The 16,737-nt window shown below is 35.3% G+C and overlaps 1 protein-coding gene across 5 annotated transcripts in view; it reads left to right on the forward strand.

Moving 5' to 3' along the window:
- LOC111141988 (ankyrin repeat and sterile alpha motif domain containing 1B) overlaps positions 1-16,737 on the forward strand; it is a 1,155,119-nt gene that overhangs the window by 547,856 nt on the left and 590,526 nt on the right. The gene's annotated exons all lie outside the window — the stretch shown is intronic.

Raw genomic sequence — 16,737 nt, forward strand, 5'->3', positions numbered from 1 at the left:
CACATTAAAAAGAGGAAGGATAAAAAAACTATATGGTCATCCCAACAGGTGCAGAGAAAGCATCTGACAAAATACAACAACCATTCATGATAAAAACTTTCAACAAAGTGGGTTTAGAGAGAAGATACTTCAACATAACAAAGGTCGTATATAAAAACCCACAACTGACATTCTCCTCAATAGTGAAAAACTGAGAGCTTTTCCTCTAAGATCAGGAACAAGACAAGGTTGTTCATTCTCAGTATTTTTATGCAAAACAGTACTGAACATCCCAGCTGCAGCAATCTGACAAGAAAAAGTAATAAAAGGCACCCAAATGGGTAAGGAAGAAGTAGAACTGAATATTAAAGGGGATCCTCTGAGTAGTCAGAGAGTCCCAAAATAACAAAGACCAGAAAGGAACAGAGACAATCTACAGGAACAATGACTTTACAGGTAATACAATGGCACTAACTTCGTATCTTTCAAAAATTATTCTGAATGTAAATTACTAAATGTGCCTATCAAAAGACAATAAAGTATAAGACAAGACCCATCAATATGCTGCTTACAAGAGACTCATTTAGATGCAAAGACACCTCCAGATTGAAAGTGAGGGGGTGGAGAACCATTTTCATGCCAATGGACATCAAAAGAAAATTGGAGTAGCCATCCTTATATCAGAAAAAGAAGATTTTATTTATCTTATTTTTAAAAAGATTTTATTTATTTATATATAATATATATTTAATAAATATAATATATATATATTTATTAATTTATTTTATTTGACAGAGAGAGAGAGAGAGAGTACACACAAGCAGGGAGAGTGGCAAGCAGAGGGAGAAACAGACTCCCTGGTAACTAGGGAGCCTGATGCTGGACTCAGTTCCAGGACCTTGGGATCATGGGATCATGACCTGAGCTGAAGAGAAATTTTTAACCCACTAAGTCACCCAGGTGCCCAAGAAAAACTAGATTTTTAAACCAAAGACTTAAGAAGAGATGAAGGAGGATACTATATCATAATAAAAGCATCTATCCAACAAGAAGATCTAACAACCTAAATATTTATGCCCCTAACTTGGGAACAGCCAATTATATAAACCAATTAATAAGAAAATTAAAGAAACTCATTTTTAATAATACAAAATAGTAGGGGACTTTAACACCCCATTCATAGCAGTGGACAGATCATCCAAATAGAAAATCAATAAGAAACAAGGGCTTTGAATGACACATTGGACCAAATGGACTTCACAGATATATTCAGAGCATTTCATTCTGAAGCAACAAAATGCACATGGAGCATTCTCCAGAATAGATCACATTACAAATCAGGACTTGACTGGAAAAAGAAGATTCAGACTGTACCATTTCAGACCACAATGCTTTAAAACTTGAAGTCAACTATAAGAAAAAATTTGGAAGGATGACAAATACATGAAGGTTAAAGAGCATCCTAGTAAAGAGTGAATGGGTCAAGCAGGAAGTTACAGAAGAATTTTTAAAAAGACGTGGAAACAAATGCAAAAACACAACAGCTCAGAACCTTTGGGATAAGCAAAGGTGGTCCCAAGAGAGAAGTATATAGCAATGAAGGACTTCAAGGAACAAAGAAGTCTCAGGATAGCTGGGTGGCTCAGTCAGTTTAATAAGTGTCTGCCCTCGGCTCAGTCCATAATTCCATGATCCTGGGATCGAGCCCCATATTGGGCTCTCTGCTCAGTGGAGAACATACTTCTCCCTCCCCCTCTGCCCCTCCTGCTTACTCTCTCTCACTCTCTCACAAATAAAGAAAATCTTAAAAAAAAAAAAAAAAGAGTGGCTGTAGCAGTTTTCATTCCCACCAACAGTGTAAGAGAGTTCCCCTTTCTCCACATCCTCACCAATATTTGTTCTTTCCTGTCTTGTTAATTTTAACTGGGGTAAGGTTGTATCTTAGTATGGTTTTGATTTGTATATCCCTGATGGCTAGACATGTTGAAATTTCTCTCATGTGTCTGTTAGTCTTTGTATGGAAAAAAAAAAGAAAAGAAAGAAAAAGGAAAGTCTCAAATACACAACCTAACATTACACCTAAAGGAGCTGGAAAAAGAACAGCAAATAAAGCCTAAATCCAGCAGGAGAAAAGAAATAATAAAGATTAGAGCAGAAATCAATGAAATAGAAATAAATTTTAAAAAGAAAAAATCAATGAAACCAAGAGCTGGGTCCTTGAAAGAATTAACAAGATTGGGAAACCTCTGGTCAGATCCAGAGAAAGGATCCTAATAAATAAAATCATGAATGGAAGAGGAGAGATTACAACAAACAGCAAAAAAATAGAAACAATTGTAAGATGTACTAACAATTATATGCCAACAAATTAGGCAATCTGGAAGAAATGGATGAATTCCTAGAAACATATAAACTCCCAAAATTGAAAAAGGAAGGAATAGAAATCCTGAACAGACCTAGAACCAGCAAGGAAATTGAAGCAGTAATCAAAAATCTTCCCAACAAAAAAGAGTCCAGAGCTAGATGGCTTCCCAGGGGAATTCTACCAAACATTTAAAGAGGAATTACTGTCTGTTCTTCTGAAATTGTTTCAAAAAATAGAAATGAAAGGAAAACTTCCTGTTTCTGTGAGGCCAGCATTAACTTGATCCCAAAATGAGACAAGGACCCCACCAAAAAGGAGAACTACAGCCCAATATCCCTGATGAACATGATGCCACCAAAATGCTAGCCAATAGGATCCAACAGAATATTGGAAGGATTCTTCACCATGGCAAGTGGGATTTATTCCTGGGCTGCAAGTGTGGTTCAACATCTGTGAATTAATCAGTGTATATTAATGAAAGAAAGGACAAGAACCATACGATCCTCTCAATAGATGCAGGAAAAGCATTTGACAAAATAGAGCATCTTTCTTGGTAAAAAGTCTCCTTAATGTAGAGATAAAGGGAACAGACCTTAATATCATAAAAGTCATGTATGAAAAGCCGACAGTGAATATCATTTTCAATGGGGAAAAACTGAAAGCTTTTCTCTTGAGGTCAGGAACATGACAGAAACGCCCAATCTCACCACTGTTGTTCAACATGGTGCTAGAAGTCCTAGTCTCAGAAATCAGACAACAAAAAGAAAAGGCATCAGAATCAGCAAAAAAGAAGTCAAATTTTCATTCTTTGCAGATGCCATGATACTGTATGTGGAAAACCCAAAAGACTCCACCCCAAAATTGCTAGAACTCATACAGGAATTCAGCAAAGTGGCAGGATATAAAATCAATGCACAGAAATCAGTTGCATTTCTATGCACTAACAATGAGATAGAAGAAAGAGAAATCAAGGAATTGATCACATTTACAACTGCACCAAAAACCATAAGATATTTAGGAATAAATCTAGTCAAAGGAATAAAGGATCTCTACTCTGAAAACTATAGAACACTTATGAAAGATTGTGGAAGACACAAAGAAATAGAAAAACATTCCATGCTCATGGATTAGAAGAATAAATATTGTTAAATTGTCTATGCTACTCAAAACAATCTATGCATTCAGTGCTATCCCTGTCAAAATAATATCAACATTTTTCACAGAGCTAGAACAAACAATCCTAAAATTTGTATGGAAAAGACCATGAGTAGTCAAAGGAATGTTGAAAAAAGAAAACCAAAGCTGGAGGCATCACTTCAAGTTGTATTACAAAGCTATAATCATTAAGACAGAATGGTACTGGCACAAAAACGGACACATAGATCAATGGAACAGAATAGAGAACCCAGAAATGGACCCTCAACTCTATGGCCAACAAATCTTCGACAAAGTGGGAAAGAATATCCAGTGGAGCAAAGACAGTCTCTTCAACAAATGGTGTTGGGAAAATTGGACAGCCACATGCAGAATAAACCTGGACCAATTTCTTACACCATACACAAAAATAAAATAGATGAAAGACCTAAATGTGAGACAGGAATCCATCAAAGTCCTAGAGGAGACCATAGGTAGCAACCTGTTTGACCTAGGCCACAGTGACTTCTTGTTAGATAACATCTCCAAAGGCAAGGGAAACAAAAGCAAAAATGAATGGTTGGAACTTCATCAAGATAAAAAACTCTTGCACAGCAAAGGAAATAATCAACAAAACTAAAAAGCAGGCTATGGGAGCTATGGGAGAAGATATTTGCAAATGTCTTATCAGATAAAGGGCTAGTATCCAAAATCTATAAAGAACTTACTAAACCAACACCAAAAAAGCAAATAATCCAGTTAAGAAATGGGCAGAAGACACGAACAGACATTTGTTTAAAGAAGACAGACAGATGGCCAACAGACACATGAAAAAATGCTCAACATCATCCAACATCAGGGATGTTGCAAACTTCATTACAAATGGCAACATTTCATTCTTTTTTATGGCTGAGTAATATTCCATTATATATATGTGATATATATGTATGTGTATATATATGTTTTCTATGTGTGTGTATATGTGTATGTGTATATACACACACATATCTGTATATCATATATCTATCTATATCTATATATCTCCACATCTTCTTTAACCATTCATCTGTTGATGGACAACTGGATAATATTAATATTAATATTATTTATTGATTAGATATAATTAATTAATTATAATATTAATATTATTTATTAATTAATTATTAATAGTCTTAACTGGATTATTTGTTATTATTATTTTGTTTTTAACAAATCAAAACCACAACGAGATACCACCTGATACCAGTCAGAATGGCTAAAATTAACAACTCAGAAACAACGGATGTTGGAGAGGATGCAGAGAAAGGGGAACCCTCTTATGTTGTTGGTAGGAATGCAAACTAATAGACCCACTCTGGAAAATAGTATGGAGGTTCCTCAAAACGTTACAAATAGACCTACCCTATGACCCAGCAATTGTACTACTAGGTATTTATCCAAAGAATACAAATGTAGAGATTCAAAGGGAAATCTGCACCCCGATGTTTATAGCAACAATGTCCATAATAATCAAAATATAGGAAGAAGCCAGTTGTCCATCAACAGGTGAATGGTTAAAGAAGATGTGGAGATATATAGATATAGATACAGATATGTGTGTGTATATACACATATACATATACACACACATAGAAAACATATGTATACACATACATATATATCACATATATATAATGGAATATTACTCAGAATATTACTCAAAAAGAATGAAATGTTGCCATTTGCAATGAAGTTGATGGAACTAGAGGGTATGATGCTGAGTAAAATAAGTCAGTCAAAGGAAAATACCATATGATTTCATTCATGTGTGGAATTTAAGAAACAAAGCAGATGAGCATATGGAAAGGGAATGAAAAATAAAATAGGAGGAAAACAGAGAGGAAGACAAACCATAAGAGACACTTAATGATGGGAAATAAACAAGGTTGCTGGAGGGGAGGTGGAGGAGGGGATGGGTTAATTGGGTGATGGGCATTAATGAGGGCACTTGAAGGAATGAGAACTGGGTGTTGTAGACAACTGATGAATCATTAAATTCTACCTCTGAAACTTGTAATACAGTATATGTTTATTAAATTTTAATTTTAAAATGTCAAAAAAATTTAAAAATTTAAAAAAGAAGTAAAACTGTTGCTATTTGCAGATGACATGATATTATATATGGAAAATCCTAAAGACTCCACCAAGAAACTGTTAGAACTGATAATTGAATTAAGTAAAGTTGCAGGATGTTAAATTAATATACAGAAACCTATTATGTTTCTGTGCACTAATAAGAAGGTTGCAGAAATAGAAATTAAGAAAGCAATCCCATTTATAATTATACCCAAAAGAATAAAATACCTAGGAATAAACTTAGTCAGTGAAATAAAAAAACCTGCACTCTGGAAACTATAAGACATTGAAGAAAGAAATTGAGGGTGACACAAAAGTAAAGGTATTCCATGCTCATGGATGGAAGAATTAATATCATTAAAATGTCCATACTAACCAGAGCAATCTTTGGATTAAGTGCAATCCCTACCAAAATACCAACAACATTTTTCACAGATCTAGGATAAATAATCCTAAGTATATATGGAATTACACAAGACCTTGATTAGCCAAAGTAATCTTGAGAAAGAAGAACAAAGCTGGAGGCATTGTAATATCAGATTTCAAGATATACTACCAAAAAATTTATGTAACTCAACATCAAAATGAATAATTTAATTAAAATGGACCGAGAACATGAATAGACATTTTCCAAAGAAGATATATAGATGGCAGACACATGAAAAGGTGTTCCACATCACTAATCATATTGAAATGCAAATAAAACTCACAATGAAATATCACCAGGTAGTATCAAAAAGATAAGAAAAAACAAGTGTTGGTGAGGACATAGAGAAAAGAGAATTCTCATGCACTGTTGGTGGAAATGTAAATTGGTACAGCCACTATGGAAAACATTATGGAATCTCCTCAAAAATTTAAAAAGAGAAATATATGACCCAGTAATTCCACTATTGGATATTTACCTAAGGAAAACAAAACATTAATTCAAAAAGATATCTTTACCCTTATGTTTATTGCAGCATTATTTCCAAGATATGGTAGCAACCCCAATGTTCATCAATAGATGAATGAATGAAGATGTGATGCACATGCGTACACACACACACACACACACACACACACACACACAGGAATCTTAGCCATAAAAAAACGAGAGTTTACCATTTGCTACAACATGGACGTATCTGGAGGATATAATGCTAAGTGAAAAAAGAGAACAATAAATACCATATGATTTCACTTATGTGTGAAATCTAAAAGCAAAACAAACGAAGAAACAAACAAAAAAATGTACTCTTAAATACAGAGAACAAACTAACAATTCCCAGAGAAGAGGTGGGTGGAGAGGAGGGTAAAATAAATAATGGGGATTAAAGGGTATAAGCTTCCAGTTATAAAATAAATTAGTCATGGAGATGAAAAGTATGTTATAGGGAATATTGTCAATAATATTGTAATAGCGCTGTATGATGACAGATGGTGAATAGCCTTATGGTGCTGAACATTGTCAAATCAGTGTTGTATACCCGAAACTAATAGAACACTGTATGTCAATTATACTTCAATTTTAAGAAAGAATGATATCATAAAGAACAATGACCAAGTGCTTTAACCATTGGACACTTCAGCTAATTGAAGAGTTTAAATATCACTAAATTTCACACCTGAAATTAATGTAACATTGTGTGTCAACTATAATCAAATTTTTTAGAAAGTTAAAGATATATGTGTAGATTATATATGTTAGGTGAGGGATGTCCTAGATTAGATGAACAGATAAACTTTTTCCAACAAATCTATCAATGTGTCTGTGATTTAATCACCCAACCCAGAGCTGGAGAGGGATACAGGAGTGTGTTTTCTAGATTACTCTGCAATTAACTAGCTGTGTGGCTTACATAAAGCTTTTGCAACTCATTTTAATTTGCTGAATTGAGGGGGGGTATGAGACTGTCATCAAGAATTGTTTGTTGAATATCTTCTATTTATAAGGCATCCTTATGTAGTTTAGTATTTTAGTATAAAGCAATTTTAATAATGGTATAAACTCATAGTAGGAGACTAACACATTACTTGGACCATGCAATTTACTTTCATAGAGAATATTTCTAAGATTACTCACTATGATCTGAAGTCTCAGGTCATGATCTCAGGATCCTGGGATTGAGTCCTGTGTTGCGCTCCCCACTCAGCAAGGAGTCTGCTTTCCCCTCTCTTTTTGCCCTTCTCCACTCTCTCCCTGCTTGTGTCTCTCAAATAAATAAAATCTTAAAAAAAAAAAAAAAGAAATTGGGTATATGTAAAACTGATAAGAGTGAAACTATAGCAAAATTTAATAATTGTCTTTCCAGATATTTGAAAAAGTATTTTTCACACCATGATTCATGGTACTTCAAAATTCCATGCTGGATATAATAGGATTATATTTGATTTTAATACAGACCCTCACTGCGTCTGTATTACATGTCTGACTCCAGTATCACCCAGAAATTAGAGAATTAAGGCAGGAAAAAAGAGGGCATCCTAGAATAATATAAAAGGCACACATCATGAAGGAATGCAGACATATAAATATTCTGCTGAGACATGATCCATAACTTCAAAATAACCACTAAAATGAAAAAACTAAAGGAAGCAATAGTGCACCTGAACCCCTGGCCATGGTACCAAAGTAGATGTAAGAAGCCAAGAAAACCTGAGACAGTGTGCTTTTGCAGTAACATAACGAGCCAGAAAGTGTTGTGTATAAAACTAATGTGTGTAAGTGCTGTGTATGCATGTATGGAACTAGGGAAGGAAGTAGGGAAGAAAATTAATAGGTAGCAATTTTTCTATGTATGATAAAATCCTATTTAACAACCTTGTTTAAGATTTGAAATGATGGGAAAACATATTGTAAAATACCATTTACAAAGAAAGAAATTTCAAAAAGCAAAGATAATGAAACATTTTCTCTATATAAACATCTTATTCTTCCTTGAAATCACAAACAGCTGCAGTATATTCTGACTAATTACAACTGAATCATAAGGCACACAGCATGATAAGAACCCTAAGTAGTATCGGTATGGTGCAAGTTGATTTTAAACCCTGAAGTTGTATGTAATTCAGGTTTTATTCATACTTGGGTCATCAGTTTTAAAGGAATAATACTGATGTTAATTTGGGTCATTTGCTAATGTGGCTAAATGTCTTTAGCACTGTGGAATATTTTAACACATAGTAAAGCATTATTTGGTAAGATGCTACTTCATAAGAATTTATGGTTATTATATACTGGTTTGGTTTACCTTTGCATTATCAATGGAAATGGAAAAAATTTTTCAAAGAAATGCTTATTTCCTTAATAATGAGGGCAATTTTCAAGTGCCAATTGAGCAGCAAAGATCTGTTCTTTACATATGAAAGTATAAAACTGAAGAATTTGGGGGGTCCTTACAGATGAGAAAGCATACCAATAGGGTAAGTGTACTTATCTACTTGACTAGTAACTAATTTATTTGATCCATAATCCTTGCCTTTGCAAATATACCTCTTCTAATGAGTCTTAACTTTTAAATTGTGAATTTACAGGGATCTCTAAGGTTCAGGGACTAGAGAACATTTATTCCTGCCCTCCCCTATTCATCAGGCTATCACCAAGACCCCAGAACTTCCTATGAGCCCAATCTTGTGATGAAATACCGAGACAACACACCGTACAATATGTTACCCTGAACACATATGGTGCCAGACAAAAACAACTAAGTTAAATCCTGGAAAACAATCCAAAGTCCTATATAACTAAGAGGTAAAGTAGGACAGACAGACTCCAAATGCCATAAAGAGCCAGCTACTCTGAAAAAGAAGCCAGGGTAATTTCACAAAGAACAACTTCATCCACCTTCAGATTTTCCCTAGGATCCAAAACCAGAAACTAGACTGCAAAACGTGAAGGCAGTAGAGAAGTTTGAAGTTCAGTTCATGCTTTATTGCTTAAAGGGAACCTTCCTTTTCACCTAAGCTTCAAGAGTGTGCATTTAAGTGCTTTTAAGTCTCTCCTTCAATCTTAGAATTAATTATATTCCAATACTTATGTTATTTCAATACAGTTTTCCACCAATATTCTGATAGATTATGGTCATTTTAAAAAGGCACTAAAATGTTATGAGATTGTGATATCTTACCTACAGTTCTAACAGGTAATTAAATTCCAGACATGAAATTTTCAACTAGTCAATTAAAGTAATATTTCCTTTTCACCCTGAAACTAGTGTGGGATGAGGTCAGGTACTTATTAACAAACCATTGCCTTTTACCCAGAGGGGAAAGCCATCTGGGACTAGGAAAGTGAAGTGTTAATTATATAATTTTAAATGAATTCATTGCCAGTCTTTTAAAGAGATTCTCAGAACTTATCTGGCTCTATCAGTGTTCCTACAATTTTATGTAGTTCATTTATATCCTTTGTTTAAATCTCAGCCTAAATCTCTCTTATGGGTTTCCCTAGTGAGAGTTGCTCTGCTTTGGATTTCTCAGTGTTGTCCCTATTACTGTGTTCCATTAAACTTAACAATCATAGCTGAGGTAGACTCTCCCTTGCCAACATCCACTTACTGTTACCTGTTTTTGTAAGTCATTACCAGATGCTTTAGATCCATAGATACCTGTCTAATCGGCTTCACTGTCAGCACCAACAGCTGAGACAGGTCCCCAGTGTCTTTGTGGCTCTAGAAGCTGAATCTAGTGCCATCCTAGCATCTCTGTAACATCAGCTATCTCAGACTAAGTAATGTTTTGTGCCTCTTTAAATAGTCTAAGGATAGAATAATCGTGTTCCACTAACCCCCTACACATTTGAGCCTTCTTTATGTTCAGCCATATTGCATCCTATATTTGAGCAATGTTTTTAGCCATATTTTTATTAAAAAAAATTTTTAAACAGAAAAGCTAAAAAAATAGTGTAATGAACATATGCACACCATTCAACAACCTATATTCAATGATTAACATTTGTCATATTTGTTTTATCTATCTATCATCTATCTGTATCTCTTACTGAATTATTTGAGAATATATTTCAGAGATAATGTTACTCCTAAATATTTCAGCATATGTACAGAAGAGGGGCTTTTCCTATATAATCATAATGCTATTTAACACATAACACATAATGCCACTGATATATAATCAGTTTATCTAATGAACCAATCTATCTAATTTACCCAATTTCCCCGAAAATACCCTTGCAATTGCCTTTTGAAGCAGCTTTTCAAGCAATTTTCACACCAGGATTCAATCAAAATTCACATATTTCATTTGACATCACTTTAGTTTCTTTCAGCCTAAAATAATTCCCCATTATTTTTTAAATGATTTTGATATTTTCATGAGATTAGGCCAATAGTCTTATAAAAATGTCTCACATTCTACAGCTATCTGATTGTTTTCTTCTTGGATTTTTAACTTTTCCTTTACACTCTATATTTCTTATACTTGTAAGTTAGATCTAAAGTCTCGGTTATATTAGGTTAAACATTTCTTTCAAGAATACTTTCTGGGGCGCCTGGATGGCTCGGTGGGTTAGGGCCTCTGCCTTCGGCTCGGGTCGTGATCCCAGGGTCCTGGGATCGAGCCCCGTGTCGGGCTCTCTGCTCGGCGGGGAGCCTGCTTCCCTTCCTCTCTCTCTGCCTGCCTTTCTGCCTACTTGTGATCTCTGTCTGTCAAATAAATAAATAAAATCTTTAAAAAAAAAAAAAAAGAATACTTTCTAGGTGATCCTGAGCAGTTATATTGCAACACATCAGGAAGCATATAATGTCAGGGTTCCCTTCTCTTGGTTATGAAAAACTGATTACTTTTGAGCGGTGATCACCGGATCTCTTCATTGCTAATATCTACTTTTCCCTTTGTATTTAGCAAGTAAATTGTGAGGGTGAATACACTGTTGAGAACAACACCATGCATTTCCCAATGACAATTTCTCATTTATCATCCTTTGATAATCATTTATTGGAACAATCATTTCATTGGGATTGCAAAATTGTGGTTCTCTTACAATATTATTTTTTCTACATTTATTGGCTGTTTGTCTTTCATAATAAAGTGGGCATGGTAGTTGTACACCAGGAACTATCATAACATTGTACAACAACTATACTCAAGTAAAAAATTCCCTGTCTCTTTCCCTCTCTTGGGCCTCTTTGAGATACAGTAATATTGAAAGTAAGCCAATTAATAACCCTAATGGCCTTTAAGTATTTAAGCAAAAGAAAGAATCCTACATCTCTCACTTTAAGTCAAAAGCTAAGTCAGCATAGGTCAAAAACTAGGCCTCTTGCTTCAAATGGTTAGCCAAGTTGTGAATGCAAAGGAAAAGTTCTTTTTTTTTTTTTTAAGATTTTATTTATTTATTTGACAGAGAGAGAGAGATCACAAGTAGGCAGAGAGGCAGGCAGAGAGAGAGGGGGAAGCAGGCTCCGTGCTGAGCAGAGAGCCCGATGCGGGGCTTGATCCCAGGACCCTGGGATCATCACCTGAGCCGAAGACAGAGGCTTTAACCCACTGAGCCACCCAGGCGCCCCCAAAGGAAAAGTTCTTAAAGAAAATTTAAAATGCTACACTAATGAACACATGAATGATAGGAAAGTAAAACAGCCTTATTGCTGATATGGAGAAAGTTTTAGTGTTCTGAATTGAAGGTCAAACCAGTCACAACATTCCCTCAAGCCAAAGCCTAATGCAGAGCAAGGCTTTAACTCTCTCCAACTATATGAAGGCTGAGAGAGGTGAGGAAGTTGCAGAAGAAAAGTTTGAAGCTAAGAGAGAGGTTGGTTTCTGGAGTTTAGGGAAAGAATTTGTCTCTATAACATAAAAGTACAAGGTGAATAAAAGCAGGTGTTGATATAAAAGCAGCAATAAGTTATCCAGAAGATCTAGCTAAGATAATTAATGGAAGTAGCTACACTAAATAATAGATTTTCAACATAGATGAAACAGTCGTTAATTGGAAAAAGATAACATCTAGGACTTTTGTAGCTAAGGAAGTCAATGCCTGGCTTCAAAGCTTCAAATGACAGGCTGACTCTCTTGTTAGGGGTTAATGCAACTGGTGACTTTAAGTAGAATCCAGTAGTCATCTACTATTACAAAACTCCTAGGATCTTAAGAATTTATGCTAAATCTATTCTCCCTGTTCTCAATCAGTAGAATAACAAGGCCAGGGTGACAGCAGATCTGTTTACAACATGGATTGCTGAATATTTTATTATTATAATATTTACTACTGAGACCTACCGCTCAGAAGTAAAAACAATTCTTCCCAAATTATTACTGCTCATTGACAATGCACTTGGTTACCCAAGGGTTTTGACAGAGATGGGCAAGATTAATATTGTTTTCATGCCTGTTAACACAACATCCATTCTGCAGCCCATGGATCAAGAAACAATCTTGACTTTCAGGTCTTATTATTTAAGAAATACACTTTGCAAAGCTGTGACTGCCATAAATAGAATTCCTCTGACGGATCTTCAGGGTAAATTAAAAAACCTCCTGCAAAGGATTCACCATCTAGATATCTTTAAGAATATGCATGATTCATGGGAAGAGGTGAAAAAAATCAGCATTAACAGAAGTTTGAAAGAAGTTAATTCCAACCTTTATGGATAACTTTGAGGGGTTCAAGACTTTAGTGAGGAAGTGACTATAGATGTGGTAGAAATAGAAAGAGAACTAGAATTAGAAGTGGCACCTGAAGATGTAACTGAGTTGTTGCAATCTCATGGTAAAATTTCAACTGACGAGGAGTTGCTTCTTATGGATGAGCAAAGAAAGTGGTCTCTTGAGATAGCATCTATTCTTGGTGACGATGTAAAGTTTGTTGAAATGACGACAAAAGATTTTAGCATATTACGTAAACTTAGTAGATAAAGCAGAGGTAGGCTTTGAGAGGATTGACTCCAATTTTGAAAGTTCTGCTGTTGGTAAAGAAGATTTTAAACAGCATTGCATGCTACAGAGAAATTGTTCCTGAAAGGAAGAGTCAATCAATATGGCAAACTTCAATGTTGCCTTATTTTAAGAAATTGCTACAGCCTGGTCAGTCAGCAGCCATCATCTACAGCAACCACTCTGGTCAGTCAGCAGTCATCAACATCGAGGCAAATCCCCACCAGCAAAAAGATCATGATCCACGGAAAGCCCAGATGATGGTTCAAATTTTTTAGCAATAGAGTTTGTTTGTTTCTTTGTTTTTTGTGGGGGCAGGTAAAGGGAGAGGGAAAGAGAGAGAGAGAATGTTAAGCAGGCTCCACACCCAGCATGGAGTTTGTTGCAGGGCTCCATCTCATGACCCTGAGACCATGAGCCTTATCATGACCTGAGCTGAAATCAAAAACCAGGCCCTTAACAGACTAAGTCACCGAGGTGCCCAGCAACTGAGTATTTTTTAAACAAATTGTGTATATAACTTTTTAGACATAATGCTATTGCACACTTAATAGACCACAGTATAGTACCAACACAAGTTTTATACACACTGAGAAACCAAAAAATCACTTGAATTGCTTTCTTGCAGTATTTGTTTCCTTGCAGTGGTCTGGGATGAAATCCACAGTATCTCCCAGGTATGCCTATACTGTGTCAAAGGTTATTTGAAACAATTTTTCTCTCTGAATTATAACACTAATTTAAAATAGAGCTGTATATATTTGTTTTGGTTTCTCTCCAACTTCGGGGTTTAACTTTTCCAGTTTTTAAAATTTTTTAATATGTTTGATATTTATGCAGTTCAAAATTTGAAAAATTATGTAAAAAGATGTACTTAATAAATTCTTGCTTCCTTCCCTCTACTCCTACTTCATTCTTCCCATTCATCTGCTAGAGGTTACCATTTTTATAAAAGTTATATTTTTGTAACACAACACACTCCCTGTTCTGCACCTTGTTTTTTCCACTGAACCTTATTACATATCAGTACAGAGAGAGAGTCTTCATTTCCTTTAAGGTCTGCAGAATACTTCACTGGGTATATGTGTCGTAGTTAATGCCACCACCCCGTGGATGAACATCTGAATTATTTTTAACATTCCGATGTTATAAGAAAGCATCAATAAATAACCTTGTGCATATGTGTTTTGTATTTGTGGAGCTATATCTCTTTGGAGATTTTTGGAAGTAAGGTTCTTAGATCAAAGGAAAATGTAGAGATAATTTTGTTAGAGATTATTAACTTCTGCTTCAGAGGGGTTTTGCTGTTTTGCACTTCCATCAGTAATGTATGTCTCACTGAGTTATTAGCAATGTTTGGATAAGTGCCAATCTGATAAGTAAGAAATATCTCAGTGTAGTTTTAATTTGTACTTTTCTTATTATGAGTGAGATGACAACTTTATCAGGTGCTCAAGAGCTTTTTGTCTCTTTTTTTTATCAATTGTCTATGTCTTTTGTCCAATTTTCTATTAGAGTTTTGAACATTTCCTTCACTATTTTAAGATCTTTTTACATATTAGAACAGAGTAGTGATTCTCAACTGGAAATTATTTGCTTCCTTCTCTGCTCCCCTCCCCAGAATAGTTGGCAATGTCTCGAAGCTTGTTTTGTTGTTACACCTGGGGAGTGAGTACTATTGCCCTCTAGAAGGTAGAGTCCAAAGATGCTGCTAAACATTCTGCAATGCTCAGGACACCCACACAACAAAGAATTATCTTGTCCCAAATGTCAAAAGTGCTAAGGCTGACAAATATTTCCTCTTGATTTGTCCTTTGATTTTGCTTTTAATATCATGTTTTGTCTTTTGTAAAAGTAGTATATTTTCTCATACTTTTCTTTTTCTGCTTCGTATTTTGAGTCAATAGTTAGAAAGACTTTCCCAGCTCTCAGGTAATAATAGAATTCACTGTTTTCTTCTTGAACTTGTGTGATTTTATTTCTTATATTTATGTAAAATTAATCTTGAGATAATATGTGAAGTCAGATTCAATTGTTTTTGCTTTTTTTTTAAATGGCTATCTAGCTGTACTAATATCATCTGTTCTAAAGATCATCCTTTTCAACAGTGATTTGAGATGACAACTTTATCACATACCCAATTTCCATATATGCCTGAGTCTAATTCTGGACTTTTCATTTGTTTTGTTGTCCTTCTATCTACTCTTGGAGCAATACCACACTGTTTTAATTATAGAGGCTTTGCAACAGAGGGAATATGCAGCAGAGGATTTTACAGATGATGGTAGAGTAGAAAAGCCAAACAGAGGGCATTGAGGTGACCTAGAGACTAGCACAAGCAGGAAGCCATTAGCATCCCTAGGGTGAGACACAAAAGGAGGTGGTGCTGTTATCAGAGGCTAGGGACCAACAAAACCAAAGATGTAATAATGGAAACTTGGAAAAGAAACAGTCCTGATGGAGATATTTCCCAAGGCAGAAACAGAAGGAGAGAAATACTCCTGGCTTCTCCCTTCCTAACCTTCCCAGTCTTTCATAAATCTTCCCATTCGCTTTTCAAAGCCACCCAGAAACCAGCTGAATTGGAATTCTGGGAAAGACAACCCACAGGGATCTGCCTCATGTAATACAGAACAGAAGAGCAAAGGCAGGAAAATCCTGGCCCAGCAATACTGGCTTTCTTAGCTCAGAGGCTACTTCTGCAGATATGTGATTTTTTTTTTTTTTTTAATGGTCTGTTTTGTTTTTCTTTTGTTGATTTTTCTGATTGTCTTTTGTTAATTTTTTTTTGGCCATTTTTGTTTCATAGGCCCCTTAATTTAAGTTTTTCTTTGTCCCCCTTTATAACCAAATCTTCAAAGAACACCTGAACTATCTAGAGTGCCTTCTTCTGTATCAGAAGTACCTGATAGAGATGAGTTCCAATCTTGTCTGCTGTCTAATTTCCTTTCTTCTAATGCCCTAGTATTCAGTACTCTGATCTACCAGATCTTAGGATTGTTCTGAATATTTCACTTAGAATTGGACACCTACCAAACTTAAACTCAGGGAGGTGTGACTCTTGTCTCAGGCCCTTTGACTTCAGCATTCCCAAGCTTTGAAGTGCCTTCCTGAAAAATTTTCTAAGGCATTCCTCAGTGCCTTGGACTGACCAGGACTGACGGTGCCATCTGGCCATGGCACCCTGAACGCAGACCAGAATCTGTATAAACCCTAGTCCCCACTGCTTGCCTTTGAGGCACTCTATAACTCTTAATTCCATACATGGAATC

The sequence above is a fragment of the Enhydra lutris genome, unplaced genomic scaffold (assembly GCF_002288905.1).
Source record: "Enhydra lutris kenyoni isolate GAN:26980312 unplaced genomic scaffold, ASM228890v2 scaffoldscaffold7, whole genome shotgun sequence".
Classification (NCBI taxonomy): Eukaryota; Metazoa; Chordata; class Mammalia; order Carnivora; family Mustelidae; genus Enhydra; species Enhydra lutris.